This window comes from Lygodium microphyllum, chromosome 30 (genome assembly GCF_053477565.2).
Source record: "Lygodium microphyllum isolate KBCC chromosome 30, Lygodium_microphyllum_v1.1.10, whole genome shotgun sequence".
Lineage (NCBI taxonomy): Eukaryota > Viridiplantae > Streptophyta > Polypodiopsida > Schizaeales > Lygodiaceae > Lygodium > Lygodium microphyllum.
The window spans coordinates 79,580,022-79,598,429 of record NC_141164.1 but is presented as its reverse complement, the minus strand read 5'-3'; positions in this window follow the sequence as shown (position 1 = coordinate 79,598,429).

Genomic DNA, 18,408 nt, shown 5'->3' with positions numbered 1-18,408 from the left:
CGTGTGATTCTCTTTCACAGATTATCACTGAAAAGCTTGACAAGAACAGCTTCTAAGCATGGAAGTTTAGAATGACGAATTTCCTTATGGAAAAAGGATATTGGAAATTTGTTGTAAAAAATGAAGAAAAACCAGTTCTTCCTTATGTTCCCAATCAACAGCAAATGCAAGCATTTAAAGGATAGCATGAGAGAGCCAGAAAAGTTATGTATTGGCTGTCTATCAGTATTTCAAACTCTATGATTGTGTATATTCAAGATGCAAGTACGCCAAAGGAGGCATGGGACACTTTGTCAAAAATGTATAGCACAAATACGCAAGCCAAGAAAATGCAGCTCAAGCAAGAGTTACACAATGTGCAAAGAGAAGGTATGAGCATCAATGACTATCACATGAAGGTGAAGAAAATTACAGATGCACTTGCTTCCATTGGGTCGCCAGGGAAGCTGATGATTTAGTTTTTGTGACCTTGAATGGTCTAGGAAAGGATTATGCACAGTTCCAAACATCCATTTCCGTCCGTGAAAGATTTCCTAATTTTGAGAAGTTCATTGCTATTCTAATTTCTGAGGAGCAGAGAAATAGTGGTGCACCTTCTTCAGGAGGAACTTCAAAATAAGCTTTCTTCTACTCAAATGCTAGAAGAGATAGAGATAGAGGAGGCCAATCTCGAGGCCGTGGTAGAAATCAAAATATGCAGCAAACTCAAGAAAACCAGTCCTATGGAGGAGGACATGGTAACTCTAGAGGCAGGGGAGCCAAAGAGGTCATGGTGGATAGCAAAGAGGCCAAAATGCAAACAACAATGTTGAATGCTACTACTGTGGTAAAATGGGTCATATGGCTAAAGATTGCTATAAAAAGTAGAATGACATCATGAATGGAAATTTGCAACAAGGGAATTATACATCTAGTATAAACAGGGTGATGACAGAAATGAGCATTTGTTTATGATGCAGCACATGATCGATTCTGACAAGTGCAAAAGAAAGAAACAATGTGTGGTATGTTGACTCAGTTACATCAAACCACATGACAGGTCATGCAGAATGGATGAAGGATGCAAGGAAAATGAAAAAACCAGGATTTGTGGAGACTGGTGATGATACTGCACATCCTATTGTGCAGATTAAAAAAATTCCTTTGTCTATGCAGGATGGAAAAAAAAAATACATGTCGAATGTATTTCATGTCCCGAATATCACCAAGAACCTGGTTTCTATTGGTCAAATGGTTGAGCAGGGCTTGCAGGTCAGATTTAATTCTCATGGATTCTTTCTTAAGGTTATGAAAAATTAAGATCACTTGATAGTAGGATTTGTGAACGTGGAAATGAAAAAACCAGGATTTGTAGACTGGTGATGATACTGCACATCCTATTGTGCAGATTGAAAAAAATCATGTCTATGCAAGATTGAAAAAGAAAATACCTATCGGATGTATTTCATGTCACGAATATCACCAAGAACCTGGTTTCTATTGCTCAAATGGTTAAGCAAGGCTTGCAGGTCAGATTTAATTCTCATAAATGATTTCTTAAGGTTATAGAAAATCAAGGTCACTTGATAGCAAAAAGAAAGGACAGAATGTTTACATTGGATGCAGACATGCCAAAATTGAGTGCAGTAATGTTTGCACATGGGACTGGTGTAGTTGCAAATATTGATATCTGACATAAGCGCATTTGTCATGTTAATGTACAGCAACTTAAATCAATGCAAGCCAAAAATATTATTACATGATTACCTAAATTCAAGGTTGCAGAAATGCATAAGGTATGTAAAGTCTGTCAATTTAAAAAACAAGCAAGAAACCATTTCCTAAAGATGTTCAAGAGAGTAAGAAACCATTGGAATTAATCCACTCTGATGTATGGACTACTAAAGCTACATCTCTTGGAGGCTGTCCTTATTTTGTCACCTTTATTAATGACTAAAGCAAAAAAGTCTAAGTGTATTTTATGAAGAAAAAAAAATTAGGCATTTCAAAACTCTTAAAGCTATGGTTGAAAAAGAAACAAGCCTGCAAATAAAATGCCTAAGGTCAGATGGAAGATAATAGTACCTCTCAAATGAGTTTGCAAGGTTCCTGCAGGAGCATGGCATAAAGCAACAATATTAATGCAGTGATACCCCACAACAAAATGGAATTGCACAAAGGAAAAAACAGACATATTAGAGAGGTATCTCGTGTCATGCTCAATGAACATGACTCCCATTGCAGCAATACATTGGATGACTCCAGAAAAGAGGCATACTGGTAAAAAATCAGATATTTTTCATTTGAAAGTTTTTTGTTACATTGCCCATGTTCATGTGCCAGATGAGTTGAGATCCAAGCTGCATCCAAAAGCTGAGAAATGCATCTTTATTGGTTACTCTTTGCAACACAAAGGGTATAAATGCTATAACCCTTCTACTCGTAAGTTCACAGTGAGCAAAGATGTTATTGATTAGATGAGTAGCTGGTATAAACTAGTAAATGTGATTGATAATGTAGATGCACAAAATAGTAATGCTGCATAGAATTCACAGCAACAGTCACAAGTTATTAGTGGACTTGGAGTGTTCTCCAGCGGTGATTCACATTCTTCGCCATGGACAGGTAGATTGAGATCAGGAGAATCTTCTCAAAGCAATGCAGATAGTGGTATGCATATATCACAAAAAGGAAAAAAGAAGGTAGACCAACCCATGTTTGATGTGAATGCAGGTCACTCTTCTGTAAACGGTGAATCCAATGGCTCAGAACAGAGCATTGATGATGAGTTGGATATTCCTTCTATTGTTATACCTGGAGTAAGGAAGACCATGAATGTTTTGAGAGCACCTAACAGTGAACCTACTTTGTGCAGGTCTATCAGAGCTAGGTATCTTGTGGATAGGCTGAAATTTGATGAATTTACAGCCATTCACTATGTATATATGGTCAAAGTGATACAAGAATGAGAACCCACTTCTTTTGAGCAAGCCATAGAAAAAGAAAAATGAGAGAAAACCATGGATGAAGAAAAGAATGCCTTGGAAGCAAATGCTACATGGAAATTGGTACCTTTGTCTAAAGATAAGAATGCAATTGATTGTAAGTGGGTTTATAAGGTGAAACACAATGCAGATGATTCTGTGAATAGATACAAGGCAAGATTAGTAGTCAAGGGGTATGCACAAACATATGGCATTAATTATGAAGAAACATTCAGTCCGATTGCAAGGATGGTAACCGTAAGAGCATTCATTACTATGGCTACATTAAAGAAATGGTCTTTATATCAGATTGATTTAAAAAATACCTTCTTGCATGGTGATTTGCAAGAAAATGTCTATATGGAGCAGCCACCAGGTTGTGTGCATAATGTTCATCCTGAGTTTGTTTGCAGATTAAAGAAAGCCTTGTATGGCTTGAAGCAAGCACCTAGAGTATGGTCTGACAAGATAGGACAGTATCTTGTCACTATTGACTTTCAGATTTCCAAGGCAAATTTCTCACTTTATGTGAGAAAAACAAAAAAAGATATTATGCTACTTGTCATTTATGTTGATTTGATTATGACACGTGACAGTGATGTAGATATTCTTCATGTGAAAATGCTATTAAAGCAGAAGTTTGAGATGAAGGATTTGGAAGAGCTGCATTATTTCTTAGGCATTGAGATGATTAGATCACCAACTGGAATATGGCTCTTGCAGAGGGACTATGAATTGGACATGCTATCCAAATATGGGATGACAGGCTGTAAGCCTATTTCAGTTCCTTTGGAGCAAAATGTGAAGCTGAGCGCAAATGCAAGTGAGCTTCTCGAAAACCCTACTATGTACAAACGCATTTAGATTACCAGGCCAGATTTGAGCTATAATGTTGGATTGGATTTGAGCTATAATGTTGGATAGGAAACCGCATTTGGATACGGCTAGACGCATACTCAGATATGTGAAGTCCACATTGCAATATGGACTATTTTATAAGACGGGTTCAGATACAGTTGCATGGATACACTGATGCTGATTGGGCTGGTGGCACTTTTTCTATAGACAATCTACCAGTGTATGTGTTCTCTTTTGGGAGTGCTGCAGTCACTTGGAGCAGCAAGTAGGCTACAGTTGCCTTGTCGAGTGAGTACAAGGGTGCAGCAATGGCTGCATGTGAGGTAGCTTGGCTGCATAAGCTACTTTATGATATGCATCAGCCTATAGATGGGCCAGTTGTCATTTAATGTGACAACATAAGCAGTATACACTTAACAAATAACCCTCTATCATGCTAGAACAAAGCACATTGAGGTACATTATCACTATGTACGGGAGAGGGTTTTACTAGGTCTTATTGATCTAGTTTATGTCAACACAGAGAATATAGCTAATATATTCACGAAGGCATTGGGCGCAGAGAAGCTGCGCAAGTTCAGAGACCTGCTTGGTGTGCAGGAATTGGGATTGAGCTCGAGGAAAAGTGTTGAGATATTAAGCTCCACTCGTGAAATGCGAGAGTGACCGTTGGGCATTTATGTCACCGACTTGTCAGTTGTTGCAGATCCGGTTAGTACACCGCCCATGAATAATAGATAGATGACAGCTATCCTTATCTACTCTAGTGTAAACGCCCCGAACAATATAGTATGCTTAACAATTATGATATTCGCTTGTTTTCGAGATTTAATATAAAAGAGAATTACTCACAAAATTACAGTCATGAAAATGTAAAAGTAATGGAGACAAGATTGAGGGTTGAAGATGGGCGAACCCCCCCTCCCCAAAGGAATCTATTTATGCTCAACCCAAGTCCCTTAGGGAAGAGCTCAGTTACAATCGACCTGAGAGTGAGAAAAAGTAATTCTCACTCTCACAAGATCATACAAAGATGTACAAACACACATACATTGTCTATTATGCAATGATAAGAACTGATTTCTTTACAGTATGAGAGAAGAAAAAGGGGAAATCAGCCTTTCTCCATCGTTGGTCAACAGTACATGAATAGGGCTTGCTTCTTGTTGCTAAAATCGAAGAAAAAGCTCGAGAAGGAGGTGCTGTAATGAATTTACAGGCTTGCTGTCCTGTAAAACAGCAGTGATAGAAGAGAGAATATGGAGGAATTTGATAATGGAGAAGTGGGGGATGATGATGGGGTTGCATGGGGCCAGATTCTCGCTATCTGTGGGTGCTCTACATGAGTTTACAGCATAGAAAAATGATGTTGAATGGAGTAGCACAAGACAAGTGTCCAGCCACATGTCATGAGATGTGACAAGTGATGGGACACTTGGAAACTTGTGTGACAAGTATCTTGACACTTCTCTCTTCTCTATGGCCTTTCTTTTTGGGTTGAATACTGTCAAGAATAGAAACAATCAAATTTAGTAAGCACAGTCAGAGTATAGAACTTACTCTTTTTAAAATGATATCCCTATTTTTTAGGACTAGCATTTTTAGGCTAATTTAAGGCTGCTAAATTTTAGGGACCTAAAATTTAGGAACCCCCCAATATGGGTGTCATATGAAAGCTTTGTCCGTGTACATCGCAAAAAAGGTATCTGCATCTTCATGTGACTTTCCTATGCAAAGAAATGTGCATTTCAAGCTTTCAATCCACACATACACATTATACAAGCATTTCATGATCATGCCATCTTGTTGATTGTAAGTGTTTGTTCTGGTGGATCTAGCCCACACTTCAAGGCATCAATCCTTTCTGTGTGCGAGTCTAACCCTGATATGCGTGATTTCTAGTCACATGCGCCCAATCGGGTCATATAGGTGGAAGTGTGAACTATATTTTCTCTAACCCACTGCCTGGGTCCACCATAACCTGTGACTACTCATCAGTGGCCAGCTCCAATGCACTTTTCTTTATATCTAATTAGTGCAAAGGAAATAAATTTCTTTAATAAATCATTATAGAGACAAATTAATGAAAAAGGATACAAATTCTGTTTCTATAGAGTTGTGACAGCCCTCTGGCTTTTATTCAGCTGTCCTCGGCTGAAAAGCTTCTTGATATTGCTGTAGAATATTTTGGTAATCCTTCATGAATTTTTCATCTACCCACTGTGCATCTGTTATGGGTAGATTCTTGAATTTTAGTAAGAATTTTCGTGTCACAAGGCCACTTCTCGTGGTTCGATCCTTGAGAAACAAAACCTTTTCAGGTTCCAAGGGTTGCTCTGTTTCTTCAACTTCTGGGGAATCTTCAGTAATCGATTCCTTTGGTTCTGATCCTATGTAAGGTTTTACTAAACTTACATGAAAAGCATTGTATATTTTCCAATGAGTAGGAAGCTCAAGTCGATAAGAAACTTCATTTATTTTCTCAACCACTTTGAAGGGTCCAAAGTATCTACTGGAGAGCTTTGGAAAAGATGAATTTTGACCAGAACCTTGTTTGAGCCTGCTTTTATCAAACTTTAGCAAGACATATTGACCTTTTTCAAAAGCCAAATGTCTTCTTCCTTTATCTGCTTGCTTCTTTTGTTCCTCTTGGGCAACTTTGATAGTGGCTCGAACTTGATCCATTGTGGTTTTTAAATCTGAAGCAAACTCATCAGCAACAAAAATCTTATCTTTAGTGCGAATAATTGAAGGAGAAATCACTTTACCCTGTACTATTTCATTTGGAGCTTTCCCTGTGGATGAGTGCACGGTATTGTTGTAAGCAAACTCCAATAATGGAAGATATTTCTCCCATTGTGACTTATGTTCACATAATAAGCTTTCAACATATCCAAAAGAGTGAGATTCATCAGCTCTGTTTGGCCGTCAGTTTGAGGATAAAAAGCTGAGGAGAACTTTAAAGTGGTTCCCAAATTCTCAAATAAAGAACGCCAAAAGTTACTTGTGAATTTGGAGTCTCTATCTGAAATGATCTCAGAAGGCATGCCATGTTATCTGAAGATATGTTGAATAAAAAGTCTTGCAACTTGTGCGGATTTCAATGTTTTATGACATGGAATAAAATGTGATTATTTGATGAATCTATCAATTATGACCCAAATAATATCATGACCTTGAGGTGTTCTTGAAATACCTGAGATGAAATCCATTGTGATAGATTCCCATGGATCTTTGGGCACTGGAAGAGGTTGCAACAATCCTGGAATCCTCTGCCTATCATATTTAAATTTTTGGCATACCAGACAAGCCTCAATGAAGTTATGTGTATCTCTTCGTAATGTTGGCTAATAAAAGTAGCGCACAATTGCACTTAGAGTGGCTGCCCTCCCTCTATGCCCTGCATAAGGGGGTTCATGACTTTCTTTAAGCACCTTTTGTCGAACAGGAAGAGTGACACAAAGGTGATTGTTCATGAGAAGGTAACCGTCTATGATGGAATAATCTGGATGAGAACCTCCTTGCTGTAAATTTGACCAAATTGCTGCAAAATCAGTATCTTCATCATAAGTATTCTCCATCGTTTAAAAATCTTCATGATAAGCCACTGTAATAGTTGCAATGCGAGGCACTCTAGAAAGTGCATCAGCAACTACATTTTGTTTCCCTGAAATGTACATAATTTGAAAATGAAACGTAGACAAGAAATTTTCCCATCTTGCATGTTTATCTTGCAAATGCTTTTGAGTCTTGAAATACTTCAAGCTTTGATGATCAGTTTTAATAAGGAATTCATTGCCTAAAAGATAATGTTTCCATATCTTTAAAGCATGAACCACTGCTAAGAGCTCCTTTTCATAAATGTCATATCTTTTCTCCATATCATTTAGACGGTGTCTTTCAAAGGATACGACATGGCCTTCTTGATTTAGCACTGCACCAATACAATCACCGCAAGCATCTGCTTCTACCACAAATGGTTTTACCAGATCTGGAATGATAAGAACAGGTCCAAAAGTAGGAGCTGTTTTCAGCCTTGTGAAGATTGCCTTCTCTTTTTCCTTCCATTGGAAAGAGATCTTCTTCTTTGTAAGGTCATGAAGTGGAGAAGCCATATGTGCAAAATGCTAGATGAAGCCACGGTAATAAAAACATAAGCCAAGAAACGATCGCACCTCATGTACATCACGAAGATGAGGCCATTCTTGGATTATCCTGATCTTGTCAGGATCCATCTGAATCCCTTCAGAAAAGATGACATGCCCAAGGTAATTTATTTTATGCATGAAAAATTCACTCTTTTTACCAATTACCAAGAGTTGATTTTGTTGTAGTAATTGTAGAACAATTTCCAAGTGTTGATGATGCTCCTCTTCATTCTTGCTAAAGACAAGAATATCAAAGAAAGTGCCGACATATTGTCGATGCTCTTTAAAGATGCGCTCCATCATTCGATTAAAGATGGCTGGTGCATTGGTTAATCCGAAAGGAACCACCAAGAATTTATAAAGACCGTATGAAGTGCGGAAAGTAGTTTTGTGTACATCTTGTGGTATCACCCTAATTTGATGATAACCACTCTTTAGATCAATGCGGATGAAAACCTTTGAGCCTCCTAGACGATCCAAAATGTCATCAATTCTGGGAATAGGAAACCGATTCTTCACAGTGATTTTGTTCAGGGCTTGATAATCAATGCACATCCTGAATGTGCCCTTCTTTCTTTTGAACAAAAAGAACCGGTGAACAAAATGGTGAGCTACTTGGCCTAATTAGCCCATGGTTGAGTAGGTCTTCGACTTGCTTTTTGATTTCTTCTTGTTGAGGACGCCTCACACGGTATGGTGCTATATTAGGAGGAGAACTGCCGGGGATAATATCAATATGATGGTCTTCTGGCCTTTCTGGGGGAAGCTGATAAGGAAGATCTTTCGAAGAACAATCTTTATACTTTTCCAAGAGCTGAAGTTGCTCTTGGTTTTCAGCATTCATATTATCTTTTACATCAGTGACATAAAGCAGACAACATTGAACACAATCCTTAATTGCTCTAGAGACTTGCATATGGCTTACCATAGGTATGGTGTCTCCAAAAACTCCAGCTTGGATCTAGTACTTCTTGCCTTTGTTGGAGAGTTCTACCTTCTTTTCCTGAGAGAAGATTGTTGAATCTACTCTATGATTCCAGGGCATGCCAAGAATCACATCGCAACCATCAAGGTCTCCGATACAGAAGGTATCTTCGTCACTGTAGCCTTGAATTTGAAACTTGAGCTTACCAATGTAGGGTATCACAGTCTTCACTATGTCACCTTCATCAACATTTAAAGCTTGGCGAACTTCTGCCGGAGTGTCCATCTCTTCATTCTTTAATCCAAGCTCTTTAGCTAATTGCAAGGAAATAATATTTTCATTCGCCCCAAGATCTATCAAGAATAGTGCTTGCTTACCTTGCAACTTTCCCATAATAATTTGCGTGTCTCTGGAGTGTGAGTTGTGTTTGCAACTACATCACTGATAGCATTGATTTTCACTGGCGACTTAGGCTTGTTGTCAAAAACCTTGCTTTGTCCCTTCTTTGAACATTGCTTCGCTATGTGGCCTGTTTGTCCACATTTAAAGCACTTCTCTTCTTTCATGAAGCGTTGCTTTTCTTCTTCGAAAAATTGCTTTGCTTGTGGGTATAGATTGGAGCAAAATTGAGGAGCATTAGGAGGTGCATAGGGCTTCATCTTCTTTTGATTTGATGGCTGCTTTTGCCACTGTTTTTGTCCTTCATTTGGGGCTGAATACTCCTCATCATCAGCTACTCTCTTCTTATCATTCTTTTGGAATGATTTGTTGCCATTGTGTTCCATCTCCCATGTCTCAGCGTGGTCAATGAGTTTCCTGAGACTAGAGCAATGATAATGATTAAGAGCAGTATGAAGTTTAAAATGCAAACCTCCTTGAAACTTCCTAAGCTTTTCCGAACTGCTGATCTTCTTGAAATGTTAGACCTTCAAAAGTAGCTCCCAAAATCTCTTGGTATAGTCACCAAGTGACTCATTTTTCCTTTGCCAAAGCCGATCCCATTTCATTTTTACATCTCTTTTGAAATGATTAGAAGGAAATTGGCTTTGTATCAAGCGAACAAAGGACCGCCATGATTTTGGGGCAGGATGATCATATTCCAATCCCGTCCACCAAGTATGGGCTAAGTCGATTAAATGTAAAGCTGCAAACTTAATCTTTTCTTTTTCTTTATACTTGTCACGACCATACAAAATTTGAAATTGACGAATACACTTCAGAAAAAGATCAGGATTTCGGAAACCATCATACATATTGAACTTGATCTTCTTTTCAAGTTGAGATAGTGACTTAGTCTTCTTCTTCTTCTTATGCCTTCGTCCACGCTCGGATCTTGAGGTTGAAGATGATGAAATGCTTCATGGAGATGAAGATGGAGACGAGGGTGAAGAATGTCGACGCCTTTGACGATGATGAGGTCTTCCACGAGAAGGGTGTGACTCTTCATTACTAGAAGAGGATCCATCAGAATAGGCGCCAGATGACTTTGAAGAAGAGGATGAGCTTCGACGCGATCTCTTTCTTTGTCTTGAAGTAAAATGGGACTGCCTCTTAGAAGTAGTTGGACTTCTTGATCGGCTCCTTTCATTGGTATGGCTTTGTCTCCTTAAAGTAGATGGGCTTCTTTCCTTGAATTCTTTGGAATTCTCAACTTTTTCTAGTTTGAGAAGTTGCTCACGAATTTCTTGATTCTCCTCTCTAAGACTTTGAATGGCTTGAAGGATAGCACTCGATTGATCCATTGAGACTAAAGAAAAAAAAAATGCTCAAGCACTCAATGCAAGGGCTGAAAACAAACAAACTTATAGTTGTAAGCACTACCAGTGTTGGGGGTGAGGACCAAGCTAAAGCTCTAATACCACTGTAAACGCCCCGAACAACGTAGTATGCTTAACAATTATGATATTCGCTTGTTTTCGAGATTTAATATAAAAGAGAATGAACACTTAAAGCTGAAAATAAAAATTACTCACAAAATTATAGTCATGAAAATGTAAAAGTAATGGAGACAAGATTGAGGGTTGAAGATGGGCAACCCTCCCCCCCCCTCGAAGGAATGTATTTCTGCTCAACCCAAGTCCCTTAGGGAAGAGCTCAATTACAATCAACCTGAGAGTGAGAAGAAGTAATTCTCACTCTCACAAGATCATGCAAAGATGTACAAACACACATGCATGGTCTATTATACAATGATAAGAACTGATTTCTTTACAATATGAGAGAAGAAAAATGGGAAATCAGTCTTTCTCCATCGTTGATCAACAGTACATGGATAAGGCTTGCTTCTAATTGCTAAAATGGAAGAAAGAGCTCGAGAAGGAGGTGCTGTAATGAATTTACAGGCTTGTTGTCCTGTAAAACAGCAGTGATAGAAGAGGGAATATGGAGGAATTTCATAAAGGAGAAGTAGAGCATGATGATGGGGATGGATGGGGCCAAATTCTGACTATCTGTGGATGCTGTACATGAGTTTACAGCATAGAAAAATGATGTTGAATGAAGAAAAACGAGCTCTTATTTATAGGAGAGAGGAGAGCTAGTACAAAAGGGGAAAGTGGAGTAGCACAAGACAAGTGTCCAGCCACATGTCATGAGATGTGACAAGTGGTGGGACACTTGAAATCTTGTGTGACAAGTGTTTTGACACTTCTCTCTTCTCTATGGCCTTCCTTTTTGGGTTGAATACTGTCAAGAATAGAAACAACCAAATTTAGTAAGCACAGTCAGAGTACAGAACTTACTATTTTTAGAATGACATCCCTATTTTTAGGACTAGCATTTTTAGGATAATTCGAGGCTCCTAAATTTTAGGAGCCTCGAATTATCCTAAAATTTACAAGCTTGTAATGAATTTACAGGCAGTGCTGTAATGAATTTGCAGGCTTGTTGTCATGTAAAACAGCAATGATAGAAGAGCAAATATGGAGAAATTTGATAATGGAGAAGTAGGGGATGATGATGGGGATGGATGGGGCCAGATTCTCGCTATCTGTGGGTGCTCTACATGAGTTTACAGCATAGAAAAATAATGTTGAATGAAGAAAGCCGAGCTCTTATTTATAGAAGAGGGGAGAGCTAGTACAAAAGGGAAAAGTGGAGTAGCACGAGACAAGTGTCCAGCCACATGCCATGAGATGTGACAAGTGGTGGGACACTTGGAAACTTGTATGACAAGTGTTTTGACACTTCTCTCTTCTCTATGGCCTTCCTTTTTTGATTGAATACTGTTAAGCATAGAAACAACCAAATTTAGTAAGCACAGTCATAGTACAGACCTTACTATTTTTAGAATGACATCCCTATTTTTTAAGACTAGCATTTTTAGGATAATTCGAGGCTCCTAAATTTTAGGAAATTTAGGAACCTCCTAAAATTTAGGGATCTCCTAAAATTTAGAGATCCCCCCAATATGGGTGTCATATGAAAGCTTTTTCCGTGAACATCGCAAAAATGATATACGAAGCTTCATGTGACTTTCCTATGCAAAGAAATGTGCATTTCAAGCTTTCAACCCACACACACACATTATACAAGCATTTCATGATCATGCCATCTTGTTGATTGTAACTGTTTCCAGCCACATATCATGAGATGTGACAAGTGGTGGGACACTTGGAAACTTGTGTGATAAGTGTTTTGACACTTCTCTCTTCTCTATGGCCTTCCTTTTTGGGTTGAATACTGTTAAGCATAGAAACAACCAAATTTAGTAAGCACAGTCAGAGTACAGAACTTACTATTTTTAGAATGACATCCCTATTTTTTAGGACTAGCATTTTTAGGATAATTCGAGGCTCCTAAATTTTAGGAACCTCCTAAAATTTAGAGAAGACCTAAAATTTAGGGATCTCCTAAATTTTAGAGATCCCCCCAATATGGGTGTCATATGAAAGCTTTTTCCGTGTACATCGCAAAAATGGTATCCGAATCTTCATGTGACTTTCCTATGCAAAGAAATGTGCATTTCAAGCTTTCAACCCACACATACACATTATACAAGCATTTCATGATCATGCCATCTTGTTGATTGTAACTGTTTGTTCTGGTGGATCTTTCAACCCACACTTCAAGGCATCAATCCTTTCTGTGTGCGAGTCTAACCCTGATATGCGTGAGTTCTAGTCACAGGCACCCAATCAAATCATATAGGTGGAAGTGTGAACTATCTTTTCTCTAACCCACCGCGTTGGTCCACCATAATCTGTGACCACTCATGAGTGGCCAGCTCCAATGCACTTTTCTTTATATCTAATTGGTGCAAAGAAAATAAATTTAATAAATCATTATATAAACAAATTAATGAAAAAGGATACAAATTCTGTTTCTATAGAGTTGCGACATCTAATTCGTGGCTCAGTTAGTATGCCTCCTTAGTTAGTTGAGTTTGGTTTAAGACCTATGTATAAGGTTCTTCTATTTCTATGTACTTCGGTTTATTTTTGGCTTACACAACTAAGAAGACAAAAATTGTTTGCAATCTCTACCTTTGTGTGTATTTCCCCATTATGCAAGCAAGAAAGCTACAAGTGAGACTCCTTTCTCTCCCACAATCTTCAGAGTCCACGCTTTACTATTCGATTCAAAGTGCTAGATATCATAGCGATATGTGGTTTTGGAGTGTCGAATTAGCATTTACACCCCATATCCCATTCATATTAGTGGTGACATGTTTACGCAATTCTCCTCCTGTAGTTATGGCTTTTCTAGTTACTTAGAAAAGTTTGTGCTTTGGGGCCATTTCAAAGCTTGAATTGTGTGCCTCGTCTTCCCTTGGAGCACTCGTTTGTACCAGAGTTTCATGCGCTTTGCTTGACTTCTATACCCTTCTGCCACATAGAGGGCGGCTGATGGAGAGATCACTATGATCGCGATGGAGAGAGAGAGTAGTGAAAGCTCCGTCTAAGAAGGAATCATGATTTTGATCGAGGGGGGAGAGACATATGGATACGATCTTAAAAACCCCCCCTCCACTTGTTGCCAATTAATGAGAAAGAGAGGGAGAGAGGGAGAGAGGAAGGGAGATTCCTTCTTGGACAGAGCTTTCACTACCCTCTCTTTCCATCGCGATCATAATGATCTCTCCATCAGTCGGGAGGGGGGGTTTTTAAGATCGTATACATATGTCCCTCACCCCTCGGTCAAAATCGTTGCCCTCACCATCTTCATACTCTGTGATTCTCGAAAGATTCGCCACCTGCACATTAACTCCCTCTCACCGCCATGATCTCCTCTACCTCCGTCGACTGCTCGTTTAACTCCACCTTCCCTCCACTAGCTAGTAGCGTTGCCAAGGAGAGTTGTTACATATATATACGATCTTAAAAACCCCCCCTTCACTTGTTGCCAATTAATGAGAAAGAGAGGGAGAGAGGAAGGAAGGGAGATTCCTTCTTGGACAGAGCTTTCACTACCCTCTCTCTCCATCGCAATCATAGTGATCTCTCCATCAGTCGGGAGGGGGGGTTTTTAAGATCATATACATGTCCCTCCCCCCTCAATCAAAATCGTTGCCCTCACCATCTTCATACCCTATGATTCTCGAAAGATTCGCCACCTGCACATTAACTCCCTCTCGCCGCCATGATCTCCCTCTACCTCTGTCGACTGCCCGTTTAACTTCCCCTTCCCTCCACTAGCTAGTAGCGTTGCCAAGGAGAGAGTTGTTTTAAAAAATCATAATTAATTAATTTTTAAGGAACGGGAGACCTTACAAAAGAATATTACATTGCCATTAACCAAGCAAGGAATGTGAAGTGACGATCAAGCGAAGCCTTGCTTCCTCTTCAAGAAGCAATTGAAAGTTACTTGATCGCTCCTCAATTAATCTAATGAGTGATTATCAACTTTTAGCCATTCTTGCTTAGCGTATCACTGTTAATCAAGGATATATTTTATATTAATGTCATCAATATTTTTTGAGAAAATACTTTGTAATTTGATCTAAATTTTTAATATTTTACTTAATTTGGTTCACAACATATTTATTATACAATTGTCCATACTTGGTGCTAAGTTTTTTTAATCGGTGAAGTATAACCCAACTAATGCATTTTCAAAAAATGATTGGCCCATCAATTTTATAAATCAAAATCTTGTAAATCTTCACCCCCGTCCCACATATCATAAAAACTCAAAGATATTAAAAAATTAGACCCATTAGAAACCTCTGCAACACTAACAAATTTATAGCCTCATACTTGATCCTTCGGACAACAAGTATCATAGATGCTTTTAATGGGACTTTTTTTTTTAATTAAAGTGTACTAGCGATGAGTCCACATATAAAACTTTACATCGAGAATGACTAGTTAAATTTTTTCAAAGCTTGAATACATTAAATCAAGTTTAAGGGCTTTTACAATGTTTAGCTATAAGACTAAATTTTCTCCTAGAAGACATGGCTCACACTAAGCAAGTTGCCCAAAGACATTCCTTAAAAATCCTATGCACATACCACCTCTCCCAACTTCACCACCACCACAAGCCTCACAACCATCGATGGAGGCTAAGCAAATTGGCTCTTCGCAAGATCTACAATTACTAGACTACGCATCTGCTGATACCAACCTCCATTCCAAAAGCTTCTACATAAGATTTTGAAAAACATACATTTAAAAACAAGAGAAGACACTTTCCAAATAGATCATGCATGCAACAACCTTATCACTGGACTACCCAAGCCCTACATGGACTATAGGAAGCTGACGAAGCTTACATCATCGACTTATTTGGAGATTCAATCTATACAAGCAATGCATGAAAGGAGAGTCATTATCACTGACAAGAATCTCTCAATAATGAGATTCTTTCGACAATGCAAGAATAGTCCTTGCAAAGATCAATAACAATAGGGGTATACTACTTAAAAATATTCAGAATGTAGCTTCCAAGGAGATTTGTCAAACCCCAATCGTAAAATCAATTTCATGTAAAATGTTATGAATATGAATATAAATTTTTTAGCGTCTTTTCATTTATTCAGTTTTCATTTGTTTTATTTATTTGAGTTATCCTTAAATGCGTTCGAATGAAAACATGTTACGCACAAATTTGATAAAGGACTACGTATTGAATTTAAGATATAAATCCTATTGCACATAAATCCAACAAATAAACATAGCATTCAAATAGAAAACAATAATAAATGGCACGTATAATAATCTACATTACACTAGAATCCAATAAACATCGATTTATATTATTTCAAGCGATGATTATAAAGTATATTAGATTGGTAATGAGATCATTTGACAATAATTACATCTACTCTCCTAAGCTTCTTAAACTACACTCCCTATTGTTAGATCTATTCTTGATCATAAGCAACAATGCAATTTGTCCTAGTTGTTTTTGCTTAATGACATTAGGGTCTTAAACACAAGCATCCATACCATGGGCCATTATGAAAAAAAGTAGCCAAATTTAGTACTAGAGAATAAGTAAAGTACTTCGAACGTCGAAGTAATATTACTTTAAGTTAGAGTTGGGCAAGATGGTCTTGAAGAAACCCAAATTTCATTAGGACCCTCAACTTGAGAAAGTTCTTAGCAAAAGCTATAGGATTCAAAGTTCTTAGCAACAAGCTTGTTTGTATAAGTTCTGAGCAAAAACTTTTCATTATACATCTTATACAAACAAGCACTTCATTTTACATTATAATATCATCAACTATGCTTGGATTGCTAAGTATATAAGTCTATTTAGAGAAAATATTTCTTAAAACGTTTTTTTAATCTTAGACTTACATGCTTCTAGCAACTCCAAGCTACCAATCAACCATTCACCAATAAATAATGACATCAATGAAACGAGCTACAATTTCTAACTTTCTACTACATACAATGACTTATAATATAAAATATTTGAAGTTGCAAGTTGACTTACATAGTTATTATCATAGATTTAAAAACATATCTTCATGCCAAACATGTATATTATCACTCAAGCATTCCACTCTTACTATTCATGCAAAATTAATGGATATAAAGCTATCAATAAAACAAGATTAAATTAAAATACTACAAAGATTTTAAAAAACAACTCTCATGTAAAAGAATAAACAATGATAAATTTAAAATATTATTTCTTTATTTATACTTTGTAATATAATTCTCATCATGTACAAAGATTTGTTTATGAACAAACATGTTAAATCAATATCAATATCAATATATCTATTGTTATACTTGTTTCATTAAACACTTTTTTGAACACTAAAATTTTATATTTTCAATATTTGTTAAAATTTGCATATTTACAACTACCCTTGAATCTCTGTAGAATACTTGGATGCATCGAAATCCAATCCAACTTATAGCATTTATCACAAATCCAATTACCACCACTATCTTTTCTATTAAAATATCTTCTTTTCTATTAGAAAGCCTCTGTTGCAAGTATATAACTGATATTTTTCCTCTATGAAGACATGTATAAGAACTAAATAAAAAGTTACATGTCATGTATATAATTTATAAATATTTTTAAAATAAAATAAATTTTAAATAAAAATAAATTTTTAACAAAAAAATCCAAAGATATTGAATAAGAGATTAACTTACAACAAGACCATTATTTCTTCACTAACAAATTTCTAAAAATACAAAATAAATCTTAAATCAAAGCATACATATAATTCACATATGCTTCATTCAAATTAGTTGAAACTTAATCATAAAGTAACAAAAAAAAATGACAATATACTTGTAGCTCTCTTTGCAATAAAACCCATAGATGTTGAAAAAGTCACGTTTTTAAAAAATCATTATTCTCCACCCTCTCAAATTCTTGGAGTAAAAAAACAAAAGAAAGCTCAATATACATATAACTTATATACATATTGTCCACACAATATAAAATTTAACTATGGAGCAACAAAAAAACAAGACTATATACCTGTAACTTTGTTTACAGTGAAACCCTAAGATGTTGACGAAAGAGTTGAATATTCAAAAGATCATTGTTCTTAACTGTAAGAGACTTCTAGAGTATCAAAATTTAAAAAAGTACATATCAAAAAATACACATAACTTGCACAAATTTTATCCAAACGAGATAAAACTTTAACATAATTCATCTATGAAAGATAACAATATACGTGTAAAGTTTAATAAATAATATCTTAGGACTTTGGTAAAACAGACTCTATTTTTCATATAACATGTGAAACTAATTGTGTTTGTGTAGAAGAAAAGAAATTCATAAGATTACAAATACTAGCAATATTAAAGCTATTAAATTTCATCGAGAAAAAAAAGCCAAAAAAATAATAATAATTTTATTTTTGTCTAAGAATTCTTATTTTGTCATTAAGAGGATATTTAGAGCAAGATATGACTAGATAATTCATATTACATGAATTTAAAATCCAAGCTCTCTCATTGATTAAGTTTATATTTGTTTGTTCACTCCTTAAGGGATAAAAAAAAAGTTTGTAGTTCTCTTAATAGTAACTACTAACTACTAATAAAGAGATGACTACTGTGGATATTTGAATGGAAGCTAAGAGTATATC